The sequence below is a fragment of the Pipistrellus kuhlii genome, unplaced genomic scaffold, assembly GCF_014108245.1.
Source record: "Pipistrellus kuhlii isolate mPipKuh1 unplaced genomic scaffold, mPipKuh1.p scaffold_m20_p_10, whole genome shotgun sequence".
Classification (NCBI taxonomy): domain Eukaryota; kingdom Metazoa; phylum Chordata; class Mammalia; order Chiroptera; family Vespertilionidae; genus Pipistrellus; species Pipistrellus kuhlii.
In genome coordinates, this window is record NW_023425405.1 from 47,634,349 (window position 1) to 47,655,222 (window position 20,874).

The window sequence follows — 20,874 nt, forward strand, 5'->3', positions numbered from 1 at the left end:
ATGATTATATTATAGAATTGTACAACTGAAACCTATATAATTTTATCAACAGTGTCACCTAATAAATTCAATTAAAAAAATAATGGACTCCACTGTGAAATACTTGTGATCCCATTTATGTCACCATTTGTTATATACTTATAGCATTCACTTATAGTACATATCTTGACTATCTCAATGATTTCTAAAGTTCAGCTTATTAAAGGTTTCCTTTTTCAGGTGTGCAGCACTAAAAAATAGAAGCAGTCATAGACAGATTATTAATGAATAATAAATATAGATGTCCCTCTGTAAAGCCTCTTGATTATGATTCCAGTGAAGCCCCCCTTTTTATGGTTCAGTATTAGTGGCTTGGAAGAAAGGTACTTGGGGCCCACTTAACATTACATATTTGTGGAATTAGTTCTCGTGGAGCAGTTTGGCTAGAAAAGTATTAACTTACTTTGAGTTATTGGAGGACATCAAAATAGGAATCTATTTATCATGGTTCATATCACATAAAATGGTACCAATGGAGGTAAAAACCCTAGATCTACATTTAAAAAGTCATTTTGGCCCAGCCAGTATTACTCAGTGATTGAGAGTCGACCCATGGACCAGGAGGTCGTGGGTCATGGTTTGATTCCTGGTAGAACCCGTACATGCCCATATTGTGGTTCGATCCCCATTAAGGAGCATGAAGGAGGCAGCCAATCAATGATTCTTTTCCATCATTGGTGTTTCTATCTCTCTCTAGCTCTCCCTTCTCTCTGAAATCAATAAAAAAATTATTTTGAATGCACAGAATACTTTTTTAAAAATAGGAGGATATGAATATTTTCAATCAGATAATCATAAATTATTTTGAATAATTTTAAATCTTTAAATTTTATGCATATTTTAATTTTTAAAATTTGTATTGAATTTATTGAGTGACATTGGTTAATAAAATTATATATGTTTTAGGTGTATAATTCTATAATACATCATCTATACATTGTATCATGTCTTTGTTACCCAAAGGCAAGTCTTCTGCCAACATTTATTCCTTTACAGTCTTTTACCTCACCCCACCCACTTTCCTTCTTTTATTCACTATACTGTTGTTTGTGCCTATGAGGGTTTTTTTTTCCTTAATCCCTTAATCTTTTAAAAAATATATTTTATTAATTTTTTACAGAGAGGTAGGGAAAAGGATAGTTAGAAATATTGATGAGAGAGAAACATTGATCAGCTGCCTCCTGCACACTCCCCACTGGGGATGTGTCCAAAACTAAGGTACATGCCCTTGACCGAAATCGAACCTGGGACCCTTCAGTCCTAAGGCCCACCCTCTATCCACTGAGCCAAACCAGTTAGGGCTTAATCCATTAATCTTTTTTTATCAGCCCCACAATCCTCCAGCCCTAAAATAGCTTTCATGAATGGAATTGCACAAATCACAGTATATATATATATATATATATATATATATATATATACACACACACACACACACACCCCCACACCCACACCCACACACACACACACACACACACACACACACATATATATATGTATATATATATATATATATATATATATATATATATATATATATACTGGATTTTTATTTTAAGATCCAATTAAAGTTTACATAAAAAGTATGGAAGTCATAATATAAATGATATTCGGGATAGAGCATCAGCCTGCGACTGAAGGGGCCCGGGTTCAATTGCCTTGAGGGGCACATATTTCAGTATCAGGATCCATCCCCAGTCCTGGTTGGGTTAATGTGGGAGGCAACCAGTCAATGTCTCTCCATTATATTTCATAAAAATTCTTTCTCCATTACAGTTCATGAATTCCATTCATGAAAATTCTTCATTATTAAAGAATTACACAATTGCCCCAAAAGATCTTATAGTCACAGCAAACTAATGAATAGGACCAAACCACTGTGGTATTTCTACAGGTAATTAGAGTGTAGTAAAATCTGCTCTCAGGTATCATAAACATGCATATGCTGAGGATCAAGTGCTGTATATTCAGATAATTGTTGCAGCATCAGACAGAGTTCTAGCCCCATCACAGAGCATAAGGCGCTCATCCACCCTTTTCCCCCGCAAATGCATAAACACAGACTCAGGAACTCATATCTTTATAAACTATAAGATTCATTCTATCTTCTGTTTCCTCCTATTGCTTTCTCTCCCCTATTCCCACTGGCTTGTCACACTGTTATTTCTGCCAGATTCGTCAGAACATCAATTTATTTGAGCCAAGGTAAGTCAATGTCAGGCTGAAAATAAAAAGGTGCGGATACATGAGTACACTAGTACATGCTGATACAAAAAAACACTGGTTATGTCTCATGCATTGTGCTTAAGAAAAGCACTTTCATTTGTTTAAAATAGAGGAATTATTATAATGTTAACACATACACTTCCAAACAAATCATCTAAGAAAGGTTAAAATAAAAACTGGAATTTTTAAAAGGATGCCTAAAAAGGTGTACTTCTCATTAACTATTGTTACTACATGTAATGTAGATCTTTAAATTTTTATTCAACTCCTAATTTACAGCAATGTTATGCAACTCCACGTTAGTTGAAATTCATATTGAAGCTGAACTAGTATATTATGCTGAGTTATTTTAAGAGCTGCATTCTAGATTGTTTCATTATTTGAGAGAAACATTTCCTTTTATATTACTTAATGTAGAAAGCATTTTATACGTTAAAACATAACTTTAGTGATGGCAATTATCAACAATCATTTTGTTCCTGCCCTTCCCTTTTTTTTCTCCTATTTTTATTGTAAGGAAAATGATACTGAGTTCTTACAAATTTGGCTTATGTTCTTATTGTATCTCTTATTTTCATTTGAATTATTGCTTTGTCAAATATAGGTGCTATAGGAAAGATTTATGAATCTAACCACTTCCCATTTTTCAACCCAAATCAAATGGAAACAAAACATATTGTAATGTGGCATTTATAGATATAATAATTTCATAATACTCAAAAGTTTTAAAACCATTCCAAACCTTTTGATAACATTTCATCTAACAAATGCTAAAAACAAAAACAAAAAACTGAAATAGCAACAGAAAATATGGACTAGTTCTCTATCCTATCCCGACCATTATTTATCTAAAAGGTTAAGAGGTTGTTGCAAAATCATTTCTAAGGCCCAAGGTACATTGTAAAATCAGAATTTTCAGAAGTTATATCTTGATAAAATTACCTCTTTGAAAATCAAAGTCACTGTTTTCTGCACTGTCGAAGCAATTAACTGTTATTAGAAGCAAAGTTTCATAATTATTCTAAGAATTAATCAACATGAACTAAAAATTTAGTTACATAATGAGAAATATATTTTTTTCTACTTTACACAAAGGTGAACATGATAAGGCACATCTCTATTCAAATTATCTCCTACTTATTATATTAACATGAATTCAATATCATTTTTAATACCAATTTCAAAAGCCTGGGATATAAACATGTGAAGACATTGACAGAATCCTATGTAAGGGGGCTTGGCATCTCACAGGCTCTCCAGGAAGGACCACAGCTAATCAAGGGGCTGTATCATAAGTCTCCAAAAGAAGACAATGTCTTGTTTAACCTTTATCTCCAACATTCACCATCGTGCCTGGCACATAGTTAGTGACCAGTAGACAGTTGGGGAATGAATGTTATCAGTGCATGACAGGCACTTTCTCAAAAAGAGCAATGGGAGGTCTAGAAGGGGAGCAACATATAATCCTGATTTGTTCAGAAGATAAGATTAGAATGGTCTTAAAGTCATTTTTACTACTCAGTGCCTATTCCCAAGAACGAGCCGTTTTCAGGTCTAGTAATTAATCTCTAGATTCACATACAGATTAATTTAGTAACTTGGGGCCTAAGAGCCACAGGAATTAACAGTATGAAGAACTGGTAAATGGTTAACTAACTCTGCCATACTTTTAAAGGAAATTTAGTCAACCTTTCTTTATAGAAGATATTTTATCTAGGAAAAAAAAAAGTGTGTACATGTAAAAATTATAATTGAGAAAATAATTTTATCATCTTCTTTGGTCCCAATAAGGATGTCCAACTAGCCATTTTTATTCCTAAATTCTCTGACTTTTCTTTTCTATGTATCGCAAGATACATACCGTATTTTTCGGACCATAAGATGCACTTTTTTCCCTCCAGAAGTGGGGGGAAAAAGTCCCTGCGTCTTATGGTCCAAATATAGCCTACACATATACTTTAAAAAAAAAAGTTTTTTTACTTGCCCGGCTCTGTGTGGTCTCTGTGTGCTTGCCCAGCTCTAAAATGGTTCTAAATGCTGCTGTTTACTTAACAGGGTTGATTACATGTGTTTATGACTGTGATGTTGGGTTTTAATGCACATAAAATATTTTAGAACACTATTTGTTTCAGAATCTTTTTTTCTTAATTTCCCTTCTCTAAAAACTGGTGCGTCTTATGGTCCGGAGCGTCTTATGGTCCGAAAAATACGGTAATTAAACTTGAAAAGCAAGAAATTATTTGGCACTAAGATCACTCCTCCCAATTGGCTCAAAGTTCTCTAGAGTCACTGATTCCTGTGAAATCTCCTGAAGGAAGATGGCCTAAGGGGCAGTGCCATGAACCACATTTTATGGAGGTGCATAAGTTGAAAGTCAAAAGTTGACCTGCCCTGGACCAGCTGGGAGTGTGTCGGATATCTTAGGGTGAATGTCAAAGTGCTGGAATGGCTTTACAAGACACGTATATGCAAGGAGGGCATTTGAGAGCAGTCACCTGGGGCCTCAAAGATACTCACCTTTCTTTTCACTTCTCCCCAAAGGAGCAACAGAACCAAGAACCAAAAAGGGGGACTAAGAAACGAAAATGAGGGCTCCCTTATTTTCATACAAATTTTTAGATTCTTGAGTTCTGTAAACTCCTTCATCAATTCCCTGCCCTTTCTCATTTCTAATTTAACTGGGCACTGCACTTGAAACCTTCCACCCTGCTGTCCTGCCATCGGCGATTCTGATACCATCGCAGATAATCATTACCCTCATGCTCTTTCTTCTCACTCTCATCAAATATCCATCCGTGAGCAAAACCCTGTTGCTTTTTTTCAGCCTTCAGTGTGTGCAAAATAGGAATATGGCAATAATACTTCTTTTTTTGAATCTTACAACCAGTGGCCTGGAGAGCATAAGTGATGCCCATGGAAAATGTAATGAATCTACCCTCTTCTCCTGCATCTGCTATTCCGGGCCCTGACCCCGCGCTTTTGTTCTCTGATGTACTTCCCCCTCATTATCCTTCTAATTATCTCACCACCCTGCTGTTTTCTGTCTTTGTCTAGTTTTTCTCTAAGAAAAATATGGACATTCCTCCATGCTAGCTCCTTGCCCCTCTTTACTCTGCTTTCCTTTGCCCCCTTATTTCCTCCCTTGGCTTTACCGCCATTTTGCCCACTTATCTCCCCTCCTCCACTGTTAAAAATTTTATTTTATTTTTAATAAAAGTTGCATAATTTATTTGATGCACATATACATAGTGAAATGACTTTTACAGTTCGAATTCAGCTGCTCGGAAACCTTTAGGAACTTTTTATCACTCATTAGAAAGAATCAATATTCCTTGGTTTGACTCCTGACCCTAATCAATTTCCCCCTGACCTACTGCCCTCTCTTACATTACTCTCTCCCATCTTAGTGTTAGCCACTATTTCCTAACTCCCTCTGTGTCTTCTTGCTCTTGTGCCATTATGACCCCTCTCTTTCTCCTTCTGAATTGGCCTTCCCTCCATCTCCAAATACCCAAGTTGTATCCCCTTTTCAAGAAACACCTCAAATACTATATGCTTTATGATGGTGTCACTGCTTCTCCCAGTTGAAGAAGCCCCTCATCACCATTTGTGTGTTAAGAAGCCTACCTGTGTAGAATCACCTTTGGCTAAATTAAATATGCAAATACCCAGCCTGCAGCCCAGGCTTATTGTATCTGACTTACTAAAAATGAAGACAAGCTACCTGCATTTTTCTTTTTTACAAACTTGCCACATGAATCTTAGGCACATTGAGTTTTTGAAACTATAATTCTATGTTCTTAATTCACAAGTTACACTTCATGTTTGTTTTTTCTTTAGGTATATTTAATTTTTCCTCTTCATCATCATTATTTGTGTATATAATTCATGTGAACTTTTCTGGGTAGGTATATAACTTGAACATCAAGGGCATGTATCTTGGTTGTGGGCAACCAGTAGGGGGTGTGCAAGAAGCAGCTGATCGATGATTCTCTCTCATCGATGTTTCTAACTCTCTATCCCTCTCCCTTCCTCTCTGTAAAAAATCAATAAAATATATTAAAAAAAGAAGAAAAAAAAAAGAAAACTTGTCTAGGACAAGTTTAACTCTTTAGTCTTAATAAAATCAATTCTTTAGTAAAAGCTATTATGCTATTGACTTCCTTAGAGCACTTTCTCTATACATTCTTTTCAGATTTCTCATAATTCAAGAACTTGGAAAAATGAGAATAAATGGAAGACAGAATATATTTCATTTTAATATTTTAAAATGTTCATTTCAAATCCTACATCTAGCTGGGATCTACCTCTGTGATATGGGAATATTTATCTTTTTTTTTTCTTTCTAAAAATTAAAGTAGCAGCTAACTCAAATATGTGGATTATATACTTAGTGGCCAGATTATTATGATCTCTGAACACAATGTGGCCACTCTGTGTGTGTGTGTGTGTGTGTGTGTGTGTGTGTGTATGTGTGTTTTTAAAAGCCCGATGCATGAATTTGTGCATGGGCAGTTGGCCTGCCTGCCTGCTGGTCAAACTCCTGGTCGAGGGGACAATTTGCATATTAGCCTTTTATTATATAGGATATACACTGAGGGGCCAGATTATTATGTGTTCAGAGATCATAATAATCTGGCCACTCAGAGTGTACTATTTATAAGGTAACTAAAGGTATAGGTATATTAGTCATTTTTAAACAATGATCTACAAATATCGTTAGGTTGAGATTAATTTTTATGGAAACTTAGTTACTGTCCGGTAACCAGCTAGATATTGGGGTACATTATTTCTCTCAGCCATGGATAAACAATTTTATGCATCACTGCTTAGGTGAACTAATAGAGATCATGCAAAAACTCATTTTATTATCAGAGAGGGCTCAGCAATGGGGACAATCTGGAGCAGTGTGGACAGGAGTGAAAATGTAAATAGAACATGTAGATTTTATATTAATGTACTATTGGTTTAAGCAATCACGTAATTACTTAATAAGGGGTAAAGTCAAATGTTAGCTTTTTAAACATTAGGTCTAACTCTTTCTTCCAAAGAACTTTAATTAAATTATAATGGAAAAATTGTTAGACACTGCATTTCCGTTTCAGATTTCCTGCCGGCAAACATTGTATCCATATTGTCTTACATTAAATCACAGCTTTCCCTGAGGAGCAGCTTAATGATCTCATCATCGCGCTTGCTAGTTTTCTGTCCTTTCTAGAATCGCAGGTTTGATCCAAGGGGCATCTATTTGATCTTCCTTACCTTTGAGAAATAACAGTTGATGGCTTGTTTTTTCTGATGAGGGGAGAGATGACTTTTTTTTCTCGGCTTATTCTTTAGAAATTAAGCTCCTTGGACTGTGAGTAAAATGGCATGCAGTGTCCCCAGGGCACAGGTGACTCAGAAACCTTTTCTTTTCCCTGGACAGTGCACATTAGTAGCCGCTATGCATTTGATGTCCTGTTAAACAAACTGAGGAGTTTCCCATGGTCTCCATTATTTAAAAGGGAAAGATTACTATGGTATATTATGAATAACATTCTGTACATTATAAGATATGTATTACAAACAGTAGTTAAAAGGACCAATTCTAGGACAGGACCACCCTGATTTAAATCCCAGTCTCAGCACTTAAATGTGTCCAGGAGGAAGTTAATGAACTTTTCTGTACCTCATACATAAAATGAAGACAACAATAGTTCCAATATCATAAGGTTTTTTTTAATGAGGATTAAATGAGTTAATACATTTAACATGTCTGTGACTGGTGCACAACAAGTACCCAATCAATGTTAGCTATTACCATTTATAATTTCACAGGAAAAAGAAAGTCATCAGCTGTCACTACTGTGTTTCTCCAAATGTGACCTATTACTTTATTCATTAAAGAAGGCATAATTTATTTATGACTTTATGTACAGTTAATTAGATATTTTTTTACTTATTTTCATAAGAATTGTCTCCATTTTAAGGAATCTCATCTAACCACAGTACCATGATGATATATGATGCTTGAAAATGTGAAAATAAAACCTCTTGATATATTTTGTTAGGAGTATGGGTTATTTCTTATTTCACAGAAAACTGAATAGGCTTAATAAAATGTTTATCATAATTAAAATTATTACTGATAATTAAATAAAGTGAACTTATAGTGTATATATTAAATTGGACTTTCTAACCACTTTTAACTTCTTTTATTTATTTTGAGATAGTAGTGCCAAGTATATACTATCTAGAAAAGATAACCCAAATTAAATTCTGTTCACAAGAGCAGTGTCTTTGGAAAATAAGTCTCCTATCATGGAGCTATTGATAGTACTGCGGGCAGGCCTCATATTTCATACACCTGCTTCGGTGAGACAAGTCTAATGCATAGTAAGAGCTACTGTTAGCAACAACGACCCTAAGCCCTTGGCACAACCTTTGTCTTTGAATGTGGGATAAAATGGAATATTGCACCTTGGTTATTTTCCTCATGCAAGATCCTGTGAGAAACACAATGCACTGTAGGAATTCTATTTAAATTATTTTGTTTAATTTAATGCTCTCTATCACTTACTCCTTCTTTTCCATCCTATGTAACTGATGACAGTTTAGCTTTCATAAACCTTTGGAGAGCATAATCACACAACGGCTGACAGCACACTGCTTATGTGATTTGAAGACCAGTTATAGTTGCTTTTCTTTATGGTTTTTTCCATCCAAACTTAATAAAAGCAGTTAGCTTGATGTTCATATGATAGAAAAAATACTATGGTATTATTCTATTTAGATATATATTAATTGCAAGATTTCAAGTGTTTAATATATTAGAATTTAGAACTCACTGAGTCAGTATGTCAGATTGATGGAATTTTTACAATATTTTACTTTTGGTTTTAACATTTTCTTATTAATTGGCTCATGTAGTAGGTGCAGGGAAATTAGCTCCCCAGAATATTAGAAAGCTGGAAGAGATATTTTTTAGGTAAATCTAGACATTTATTCTGTTTGCTTCAAAGAAACAAGGATATGGTATATCTAATGCTGAACTGGCTTCCTAGTACATGAATGTACACTTAATTAAATTGGTAGGCTACACTTTTTCAAAAGGTGACATAATCTCAGAATATAAAAGGGGAGTGGCATGGCAAGGGTTGAGTTTCCCAGATTTGGTGAAATCCTACCATCCTTGGACAGTGTCACTGGCAGCTCAATGTCCCCTAGGAGGCGCTGAGATCAGCCCCATGTACTGCTACTTGGTGTGGCTAATTAAGTTGGAAACACAATCTCACCTCACATTAGGCATGCACAGTCCATAGTCCATCTGAAACAATGTTTAAAAGTTTTTTTTATTTTAGGAATAGGCTTATGTGTGAACAGCCATCAAGTTCCCATTGCTCTTATATTCATTAACAAGCATGGATTAACTGATGCTCTGATTAAGGATTAAGGTAATGATGATAAATGAGCAAGTCACTCTGCTCTTGTCAAATGAAATAAGGGCATTTTGAAAGAAATACTAAGAATGACTAGAAGTAGCTTTTATAGAAGATTCATTATTACAGACTTATGTTGGGCTTGCCCATTGTGGAATAGCAAGTCAATAATAGAAAATTTAAAGTTGAAACTGACTTGCACTCTATTGACCAATATTACTGCTATCGGTACCATTGTGTTACACTCATAGCTCTACTTCTCATAAGCTTCTGCTCAGAAAAGTTATTTACCTTTTTTTGTGCTCAGGAAAGTCACTTACTAGTAGCCTTAATTTCCTGACTCATATAATGAGAGTAAAAATATCTCAAAGGATTATATTAAGAATGAAAGCAAATAATAGCAGTAAAATTGTGCTTGACAAAATTATCCATGATTATTTACTAGAGGCCCAATGCATGAAAATTCGTGCAAGAGCAGGCCTTCCTTCCCCTGGCTGCCAGCACCGGCTTCCTTCCAGCACCTGGGACCCAGGCGTCCCTCCTCTTGCTGCCAGCAGGTACCCAGGACCTGGGCTACTTCCCTCTTCCAACCGCCCACAGGCTTTATCAGGAAGGACGTGCAGAATGAGGTCTAGAAGATGGCCAATCTAATTAGTATATTAGCCTTTTATTTTTATAGATGTTTGAAATAAATATTGCTATTCTTATTTTTAGGAAAAAAGAATGTTGGGGATCAGATAGCTTCTTCCCCCAGTCTAAAGTCACGCATAGCTAGTATGTGGAATGTTTCAGCAAGTACATGATTCATATCAAAGTGAAAAGAATTTGAAAAGATTATAGAAACTTGTAATAGAAATTTACCATGATGAGGACCTGAAACTGGCCACTAATTTTACATTACTCAAATGTCCAGAGTCCATTGATACATATGGCATTTTTCTTCCCCCAGATTTTCTTCCCCTGTTCAACTGTGAATTTTTCCTATTTCTAATTTTTAAAATTGTAATATTTTACCATTTCAGTGTGTGTGTGTGTGTGTGTGTTGTGAAATAACCCTGAAGTCTTCTTGTCCATTAACCTCTAAACAAGATTAGCTTAAACTCCTATTCCCTCCCCCAATGAAATGCCCTATACTGTTCTCAAGATTACTCTTTTTTTAATATATTTTATTGATTTTTTTTTTTTTACAGAGATGAAGGGAGAGGGATAGAAAGCTAGAAACATCGATCAGCTGCCTCCTGCACACCCCCTAACGGGGATGTGCCCATAACCAATATACATGCCCTTGACTGGAATCAAACCTGGGACTCCTCAGTCCACAGGCCAATGCTCTATACACTAAGCCAAATCGGTTAGGGCAAGATTTCTTCACTCTTAATGGGTCTTGAATCCTCATGGTCACCTTTATCTCCAGCAACCCTGCAACTTTTTATTCTCTGCTTTGTCTCTCTGCTGTGATATGCACTAACTTAGGAAATCAGTCTCTTTCTTAAGCATATCCACATGCACCGTCCATAAAAATAAATGTGCTCAGCAGTGTGAATGCAGCACACTTTCCTAAATACAGGGGAAGATGCAGAAGCACCAACAACTTAAAACAGAATATCAGATGTCCCAGTTTCACATTTTTTCATCTATCTTCCAAGCCACTCTGTCTTGTTCTTTTCTCCTTTCATCCCCACCACCCACTAAATCTCATTAATTTCATACAAGGGAACAATTTTTATGTTTCTTACTGCTTTCTCTCTTACTAACACATTTTCTCAGACTCGTATATTCTACCACAGGCACCTTAACAAGATATCTTCCAACTTTTAGACAAGGTTCCCTTTTAAGGAACATTTGCCAGAGATTAACCCGCTATACACTATAATGGCAAGCCATCTTCAACTCTTTTGGGAATAGTGAGATATGGAATCGAATAAATAAAATTAAGAAAACAAAACTCACAATTGGAAAATGTTCATGTGGCCAAAGGGCTCCAAATCAGAGCTCAGAAGTTCTTTGAAAACACGTGTAACTCCTGATGTATTATTATCCTACAGGCTGCTCTCAGGGGGGCACCACAGTTAGAAACACAGGAGCAAGTTCCTTCCTCTTGAAGCAAGCAGTCGTTAAATACACAAAGCCCTGGTCTCAGAGTGTTTGCTTTGTCCTCTAAAGGGCAATTTGTTTTTATGTAGAAGTGTTGATTCTTTATGTTACAATTAGGATAAAAATTTTTATTTCAAAATGTTCAGTTCCTGAAAGCTCTGTGACAGGTTTCAAAATTCCAAATACTATGGCTTCAACACGAAGATTTTTTTTCTGCGTAGAGCTTGTATTTTGAGTTTATTGGTAAATGGTGGTTATTTCAGGTTTTTAAGTCATCTTATTATCTCAGACTATATGTTCTTATTTAAGGATGGATTGTTAAGATGAAGTAATTGCTATTACTATTATTATTCTACTTTCACTTTATTATTCACTTTCACCTTTGTCCTTTGGCATCATCACTCTCATGTTTTTTCGTTAAATAACAATTATATTGGTGTCAGTAAGCTAATTGTTCTGCTGATTTTTTTTTTTGAGCTTTAACACGAAGTTAAAGTTTAAATACTTTTTAAAAGTCTTCAGTGAGTTATAAAGAAGCATTTCTTATTGTTTTTGGTGGCATAAAATCTTTAATTTTTAGTAGGTTAAATATATGATCATGATAACAAGAAAGTTTGAGAATCCACCTCACTCCAGGTAAATTGTACTAAGATATTCCAAAGAGCTAAGAGGCATTTTTTTTCCTAACCAATTTCTAAGGCATAATTCTAAAACCTAAAACCATATTCACTGTGTTTTCTGATTCATATGACTAAGTACATTATTTGCTATAATTTTATCCCTATTAGAAGAAAAATGGATTTCCTCGCCCCCTCTCCACATTCTCCCAATGTGGAAAGACCAGGCTAATTTGCCTCTCAACCCTTATTTCTCCAAGCTAATCAATTCCCCTTTTGATTAAACTCTCCTAGCAAATATTAACCTTAGCACCATTGTTGGGTGCAGGACTCTCTCCTAAACAAAGGCTTCACAGAAAAACTAAGCATGTCGAGGAGATCTAATCATGAACTATTATTAGAGAATATTAACAAAACCCAAATTCAAAACTCTATAGAGTTTTAGTCACGGGAACACAGTATGATTTCCTAGAAATAAAAAAGCTGACATTTAAAGCAATTTAATCAAAGCTCTTGCCATTCCCTCCTTGGTTCCAGACACAATATAATGTGAGACTGTTTTAAATCACTGTGACCTCCATATCTCAGCGTCTTTGGAAAATTTGAAGCTGAGTGTTTAGCTCCCGAAAACCTTTGTATTCCCCTTCTAGCATGATAGAAATAAATTTCATATATACTTCATGTTTTAGATATTTATCTGATTTTATCTGGTTTGGGCTATTTGCTGACAGAGCATGGTTCTTGAATAACACAGATAACTTACAACAAATGTGCCCTGCTCCTTGGTACACAAAAAAATGAGGATGCTCACAGTGCCTGCCTGCCTCTATGAGTTAGCTCAATAAATTTGAATTGCTCATTAGAGTCCCAATGCCTCATTGTTGCCTATATGTGAACAGCTTAAGTGAATAGGAATCAGATGGAGGGTGGGGGAGGATACACAGAGATTTCACATACTTCCTGTTGCCAGAGAAACCATTTTCTTGCTGTCTGGGCATGCACCGAGCAACTTAGATCAACTGGAGGCTCAGCACAGCCCTTGATATGACTTTAGTAAAGAACACAAACAGAAGGGAGAAAATGCTTATAAAGAAAAGCAGAATGAGGTGTTAAATTAATGTTCTCTTAATGAGATGATTTTGTATACTGGGCTTTGAAACACCTTGACTCTAAGATGGCTGATCATCTGATTACACTTGCATTTCTATGCCTCGTCTTGATTTCTATTTCTTTGATTCCGTTTAGAAGACCACGTTTTCATATATGTTTACATACATTATTCACATGCATGTTTATTTCGAATGCTCTTGATGTTTGCTCTTCTTTCTCTTTCTCCCTCCTCTTCCCTCCTACACACACACACACACAGACATCACATCACATAACTGTGCTGTGTTTAATACATGGGTAACTTTTCTCAGGTGGGGGTGGTGGGGGAAAGGGATGACTTGGAAATAACATCGTTTGTTCTCCAAAGCCTAGAGAAATGACAGAAATTGAGGAAGTACCATAGATCACCTTAGACTTGTTTATATAACACTTGGATATTTTTTAATGAAGGATGCTTTCTAAGAATCAATGTTAAAAAAATTAGTTAAGAATGTACAGACGAAATGTTCTAAACACTCAGTTCCCCATACATCTTCCCATATAATATATACGGATTCTATCTTTGAATAAATAAATAAATAAACAAACAAATTTACTTATTTATAACAGCTCTGAAAAGAACTATTTTATATTTTGTAAGATTTATTTTTAATTATTTTCATATATTTTATTTTTTATCATTATTTTTTTAACCCTCACCCAATGATATTTTCCCATTGATATTTAGAGAGTATGGAAGGGGGGAAAAAGGGAAGAAAGAGAGAGAAACATTGATGTGAAAGAGACATTGATTGGTTGCCACTTGCACATGCCCTGATCCAGGCCAGGGATGGAGCCTGCAATCAAGGCACATGCCCTTGATTGGGAATCAACTCTGAGACACCATAGTATGTGTTACTTTAGGTTTCTGAATTTGTAAGATCTGTCATGCAGTCCTCCCCTGAGCTTGTTAGGTTTAGTATCTGGCCCCTCATAGGACCACAAAACATGTACTAGAAAAAAAAAAGAATAAATGAATGAAGCAAAACATAGTAATAACTATTATGCACAAGATAGCATTACAAATTGGAGTACATTAGGAGATGAAATTCAAAAATTTGAATTTCTTTGTCATGGTAATCATTGAAAACATTTCATGTTTTTAGATAGTCTAAAAATAAAATTCGGCAATACTGAAAAAGGAAAACATTTGAAATAAGAAAATCATGTTTCAAAATTGCAAAAAAAATTATGAGAATAATTTTATTTTTAAAAATTCTTTCTGATTCTAGTCTAATATTTTTCTTTTTCATTGTAAACTCTAGTCCTTCATTGCTGCAATGCTATAATCTCTCTGTGACTGCACAATTACAACATGCTAACTTCACCTGCCCTGGGGATATGGCCTAATTTATATTCCCTTTTTATGACCCATCTTTAGGTCAACACAGGTTGAAACATTTTAAAGCATTCATACTAAAAACTTTTAGATTTCTTTGTTTTGTCATTATTTTTGCTTTCTATTTATCTTAGAAGAGATGAAAGAACTTAAATTATTTTTAGTTTTGTTGTTTTTTACATTTTCTGCTTTTCTTTCAATTCTTTTAATCTCCTTTTTTTTGTTGTTGTTGTTGTCAATTATACGGATCACAGTAGAAACTATTAAAAATGCCTGGGTAATAATGCTCATTATTTCTGAAAGTAGATCTTATTCAGTCTGATTTCTGGGTTTGGCTTTACTGGCTAAAATGTTTATCTTGATGAAAACTGTAATTCTTGTCAAGGTCTCAATTCAAATTTCAATGAACTGAGGGACTGTGAGTTTTATCTCTGACTCTGCTCTCCAGGTTGCATAGCAGATGAAAAGAGTGAAGGTATCGCAGCCTTAGCTGGCACTGGAATCAATGCCTTCTTGTGAGCTCTTTTCATTAAAAATGCAATTGACAGAGGTGTCTATTATAAGCTATTTGTTATACAATCCTTATAAATAGCTCTCATCATGTACAAGACAAGTCTAAATTCGTTTAGCTTCTGAAGACACCCTGCTTGCTGTGGCTTCCTCAAGTGCCAGGCTGGAATTCAGTGGGGGAGTCAGCCACTCGGAGCAAGTTTAGCTGGTCTCCTTCCCATCAGCCTGACATGATGTGCATCACATGCAACTTCAATGATGTCCACTGTTAACTGGAAATATGGTTCATGGGCAACCATATACAACTCAGCAATAGTCAGTCATGCTCTTTATCCTAAGTTACATCTTGTTTTGATTAATCTTGGGGATGTCCTGCTTAGCCATTTTGGTTTACATTGTCTCATTTCTGTTTCTCCTGACTCTGATTTGGCGTGTAATCCAATGGAAGATGGTCTTAAAACTAAAACATGCAATTGCTTATTCTCTCTAGAGACGGGCCTGTATAAGAAAGATAGAAAGCTTAGGACTCCTCGGGTCTGCAGGTCCCCTATTTCTATTGAAATGCAAGTTCAAAAATACATTTCAAAGTCTAATATAAATGGTGTTTGGATTATCCACCCCTTTGGATTATACACACCACTGCTCCCATTACTGCAGGTAATTAAGAGCTTTCTGATATTAAAAAAGTATTCCCTTACATGCTGACCCTCTCTTCTATCAAACTTTCACAAGAACTTTAATAAGTAAAGCAGACTGATTATAATTCCACCTCCTTTCTCTACTCAGTCTCTGGAGGAAATATTCAACAGCAGTAACATCCTGCAAAGCACTTAGGAAGCTGGGAAGAAGAGAAGCTGGGGACCTGGATAATGAAGATCTTGTATCAGTCCTTGATCGTGAAAGTTTTCAACTGAACACTTCCAAAGGCCATATCAGAAAGTATGGCCTTAGAAGAAAAAATGAACAAAAGGGAGATAATGACAAAACTCTAAAGCAGAATTAAGTTATACAGATAATACAATCCACCCACTCTACTCCAGCCCTCATTTTTTATAAATGAGGAAACTAAGACATCATAAAACACCCTCCCTAGTAATAACAACCCTCCCTCTCTATGTGACTCTGTACCTTCCTCATATTTCTAATATTGCTGTCATTTGCACACTTCTGTAACTACCATTTAGTCTCTGATACCTCTTGCAGTCTAAAACCACTCTGATTAGCCTCGGCACTAGCACGGTCCTGGCACACAATAGAAAATGAATGCTTCCTGGTTTTGAGTCTATCTAATTTAATTGCCTGCATAACCTTCAATGAAATGAAAGTCCAATATATATATATATTTTTTTTCCCCCTGTGAACTTAATTCCACTAAATGTGATCATGTCTTGGCTCTTTATCTGCTGCAAAGTTTTACACGTATTTGATATTACTAGCAAAATGCATTAGATCACATAGAACTTATAAAAATTTAGCTGGAATTTCAATTGCTGAATTTATTATGCCCTTAGAGCTTACCGGTGAAACATTTATTGATTTAGCTTTAAAGCTTTGGTTTAACTACTTTCTAGATGATAGTTTTGATTTAGTTGCCAGGCTTAGACTTAGATTCCTTTGGTAATAGTCATCAGCTTTGCGTAGCATGGATGAGACTCTTTGAAATTGCAGGTACAAAGTTTTTCTCTGAAATTTTTTTCTCTCTTGACTTTCAAGAGCAGCAAATGTTTTTGAGTCAAGTGGCAATATTTCAGCAATTTGACAATGTTTATAACTAGGGGCTCCTTGCAGGAAGATTCCTGCAAGCAGCTTCTGCGGCCGTGCATGCTGCCCCTGTTGTGGTGTCCCCAGCCACTCACGCATGCCACCGCCACCACTGCCCACCCCACCCGCCCTGCCCACTACTGCTGCCACCCCCTCCACCTGTGCTTTCCCTCTGGAGCCAGCTTGCTTTCCTTTCCCCCTCCCTCCTCCTTCTATGCTGCCTTCAATCTTCACTCTTCCCTCCCTCCCTCAGTGTATGCAAATTAACCGCCATCTTTGTTCGATTAATTTGCATACTCACTCTGATTGGCTGTGGGTGTAGCAAAGATAAGGTCAATTAGCATTCTCCTCTTTTATTAGTGTAGATGTATGAGTAGTTCTCTCTACTGAATATGCTTTATTCTTGCTCCCAACTTTCATCATCCCTTGTTCGCTATGGTTTATCAATATGATGTTGTAGCCCCTCTAGCAATGCTCCCTTAAGGAATTTGGTTCGTATTAGCTTATCACTAACAACTAAAACTCGAAATTCACCAAGAAATTAAATTTACTTCCTCCTTGTTATAGCATAGTTTATGTCTTTGGTTGGTGTTCATCTGGCTGGATATAGAATTGACCTAAGAGTAACTTATGGTGCAGGGTCAACACTGGGAAATAATGAGCGAACAGAGCATTTGTCTGTAATCCAAACTAAGATACTAAGACTGGGGGCAAAAAGTCAACACCAAAAGATCACATGTAAACATCAGAAGCCAAGCACAGAAGATACCAGGACATATATCATTGAAAACAGCATCCAAAAATGAAGAATCAGGAAATAGGGTATAAGCATAATCAAATTCTGCTAAGTAACAATCTTTTTTCACGCTTATTTTAAAAATATATATTTTATTGACATTTTAACAGAGGGGAAGGGAGAGGGATAGAGAGAAACATCGATGAGAGAGAAACATTGATCAGGCGCCTCCTGCACAACCCCACAATGTGCAGGAGGCAGCTGATCGATGTGCCCCCAACTGAGGTTCATGCCCTTGACCAGAGTCTAACCTGGGACCCTTCAGTCCACAGGAAGATGCTCTATCCACTGAGCCAAACCGGTAAAGGCTCCACTCCTATTTTTAACTCTGCACCTGAAAACATACAACTCATTGAGGATTGGAATATTAAATGGAACTGGTACTGTGTGTTGTAGCTTGTTTTGGTGTCAAAATAGTTTGGAAAATTAATGTGAACAGAAGTGGTAACCCTGGACATGGGGAAAGTATGAGGGGTGCTCTAATGGGGATGTAAGCTCAGATATGTATAAAAAGACATTCTATGGAAGAAGATATTTCATGTCAATGTTGACATGAAAGCATGTAGAAGCTTAGAAAACGCAGGGGGGGGGGGGCGTAAAGGGCTTTCTAGCACAGAAATTGTACCTTTCAGAGGCACAAAGAAATTCATTCATTAAGCAAAATGGCAAGAAATTCATCTACCTGAAGCATGGTTTGTGTGTCTGTGTGTGTGTGTGTGTGTGTGTTGCAGGTGGGGGAAGGGGAGGCTTAGAGTATTATGTGGAGAAATGAAGCTGAAGTGACAAGTAGAGTCCATCTTATCAAAGACATTGTAAGTTATGGTTAAGATGTGCAATTTTAGTATGAAAACAGTAAGGACCTTTTGAGAGGAATTAAACAGGATAGCATCATGATGAAGATCAACCTCCTGGTGGTATGGAGAGTGAAGTGAATGAAAGAGGCTTGATAGTATTTTGCAAAAGTACAAGTAAGATATGATGAGATTTAACTAGTGCACAGACAGCAGGGATAGAGAGTAGGAGACAGGTGGCAGATATATTTATAATAGGAAAGAATTTGACCCAGTAACTTCATGAAAGTAGAGGATGGAACCAAAAGAAATGCATTTTAAAGTGCCTTATAAGAGTGAGTATTAGAAAAGAGTCAGAGCGTATGTACATGCTGTGGAGACACCTATATCTGTTTTTATCCTGGCTCTGGTAATTACTATTTATGAGACATAGAGTTTACTCATTCATAAAATGAAGTTAATAATACACATCTTAAATGGCTGATGTGAAGGTAAGCTAACATATATCATTATTGTTCACCATCTAGCAGGCACTCAATAAGCAGCAGATATTGCTATATCATTAAAACACAGAGGGCTCAGATTCACAGATGCTTCCTGAGATTTCTCTTTCTGGACATATTCTCCAGTTATGTCCCAAGGAGGTTATGTGCCATCTAGTACAAAATCAATTAATGTGTAAAACACTTAAAATGCTTGGCCTATAATAAGCACTACTATGTACTCATTAACTTAAATAACAAACTAGATAAATATTAATTCATTTATGGTGTATTGCCAGTTGCTCTGTCATGTTGAGAAGCCAGAAAAAGCTCTGATTCTTCTCAAAAGATAATGGCTCCAAAATTAGAGAGAATTTCACTGGCCACCTAAACCTATTAGAAAGTTGGCTTACCATGGCATAAACTGTGAAGTGGATGTGGACTATAAGATTTCTTTTTATTATGGGCTTTCTGTCTGAGTTTCAGAAATGGTTTTACGTTTGTTCAAAGAAAGCCATGGGTATGGACTTATTGTTCAAAGAAAACCATGGGTATGAACAAAATTTTAGCTGTTTTTCCCCTGTTAAAATGCCCTTACCTTGACCTTCAAGAAAAAAACAAAAAAAACAAAACTGATTCCCATACTACCTTCACCAAGCTGTCTCTTCTCACTCGCATTTGTCTCTTATATTGATCTCTTACTTCATGAGTGTATGATTGATATTGTTGCCTAATTGTTTTGGGCTCTCTAATATTTGCCTTCCCAAGTGAATATAAATTCTTTTTAAGAATATATAGTATAAATATAAATATATTTTGCAAAATAGAAGTAGACAATTTTTTATTTTTTATTTTTTTTATTTAAATATATTTTATTGATTTTCCTCAGAGAGGAAGGGAGAGGGATAGAGAGCTAGAAACACCCAAGAGAGAGAAACATCAACCAGCTGCCTCCTGCACATCCCCCTTTGGGGATGTGCCTGCAACCAATGTACATGCTCTTGACCGGAATCAAACCTGGGACCTTCCGGTCCGCAGACTGATGCTCTATCTACTGAGCCAAACCAGTTTTGGCAAAGTAGACAATTTTAATGTCTTTAAATTTTTATTGAGATATAAGCGACATATAGCATTGTATTAATTTCAGGTGTACAACATAATGATGTATATTTGTATATTGCAAAATGATTGTTTCACTAAATCTGGTAGACATCTGTCACCATACAGTTACCAAAACTTTTTTTTTATTATTAGGACTTTTAAGATATAGTTTTTTAGCAATGTTCAAATATTTTATACAGTATGTTAACTGTAGTCACCATGCTGTATATTACATCCATTGACCTTTTTCTTTTATAACTGGAAATTTCCACCTTTTGATCACCCTCACCTATTTTTGTTCTCCCCAACCCCTCCCACCTCTGACAACCACCAATTTGTTATCTATTTAGCTTGTTGGGATTTTTTGTTCTACATATAAGGGAGCTCATACAGTATTTTGTCTTTCTGTCTGATTTATTTCAGTTAGCATAAAGACCCAATGTCTATTTAAATTATTTGAAAATACTGGGTTTACAGCTTAAACTAGGAACTTTAAATCCATTTCTTAACATCACATAGTGACTCAATGGCAAGTTTCAACTAGAACT

The 20,874-nt window shown here is 35.9% G+C and overlaps 1 protein-coding gene across 7 annotated transcripts in view; it reads left to right on the plus strand.

Annotated features, from left to right (window-relative positions):
• The window catches only part of MAGI2 (membrane associated guanylate kinase, WW and PDZ domain containing 2), a 1,016,953-nt gene that overhangs the window by 464,817 nt on the left and 531,262 nt on the right, over positions 1-20,874 (plus strand). The gene's annotated exons all lie outside the window — the stretch shown is intronic.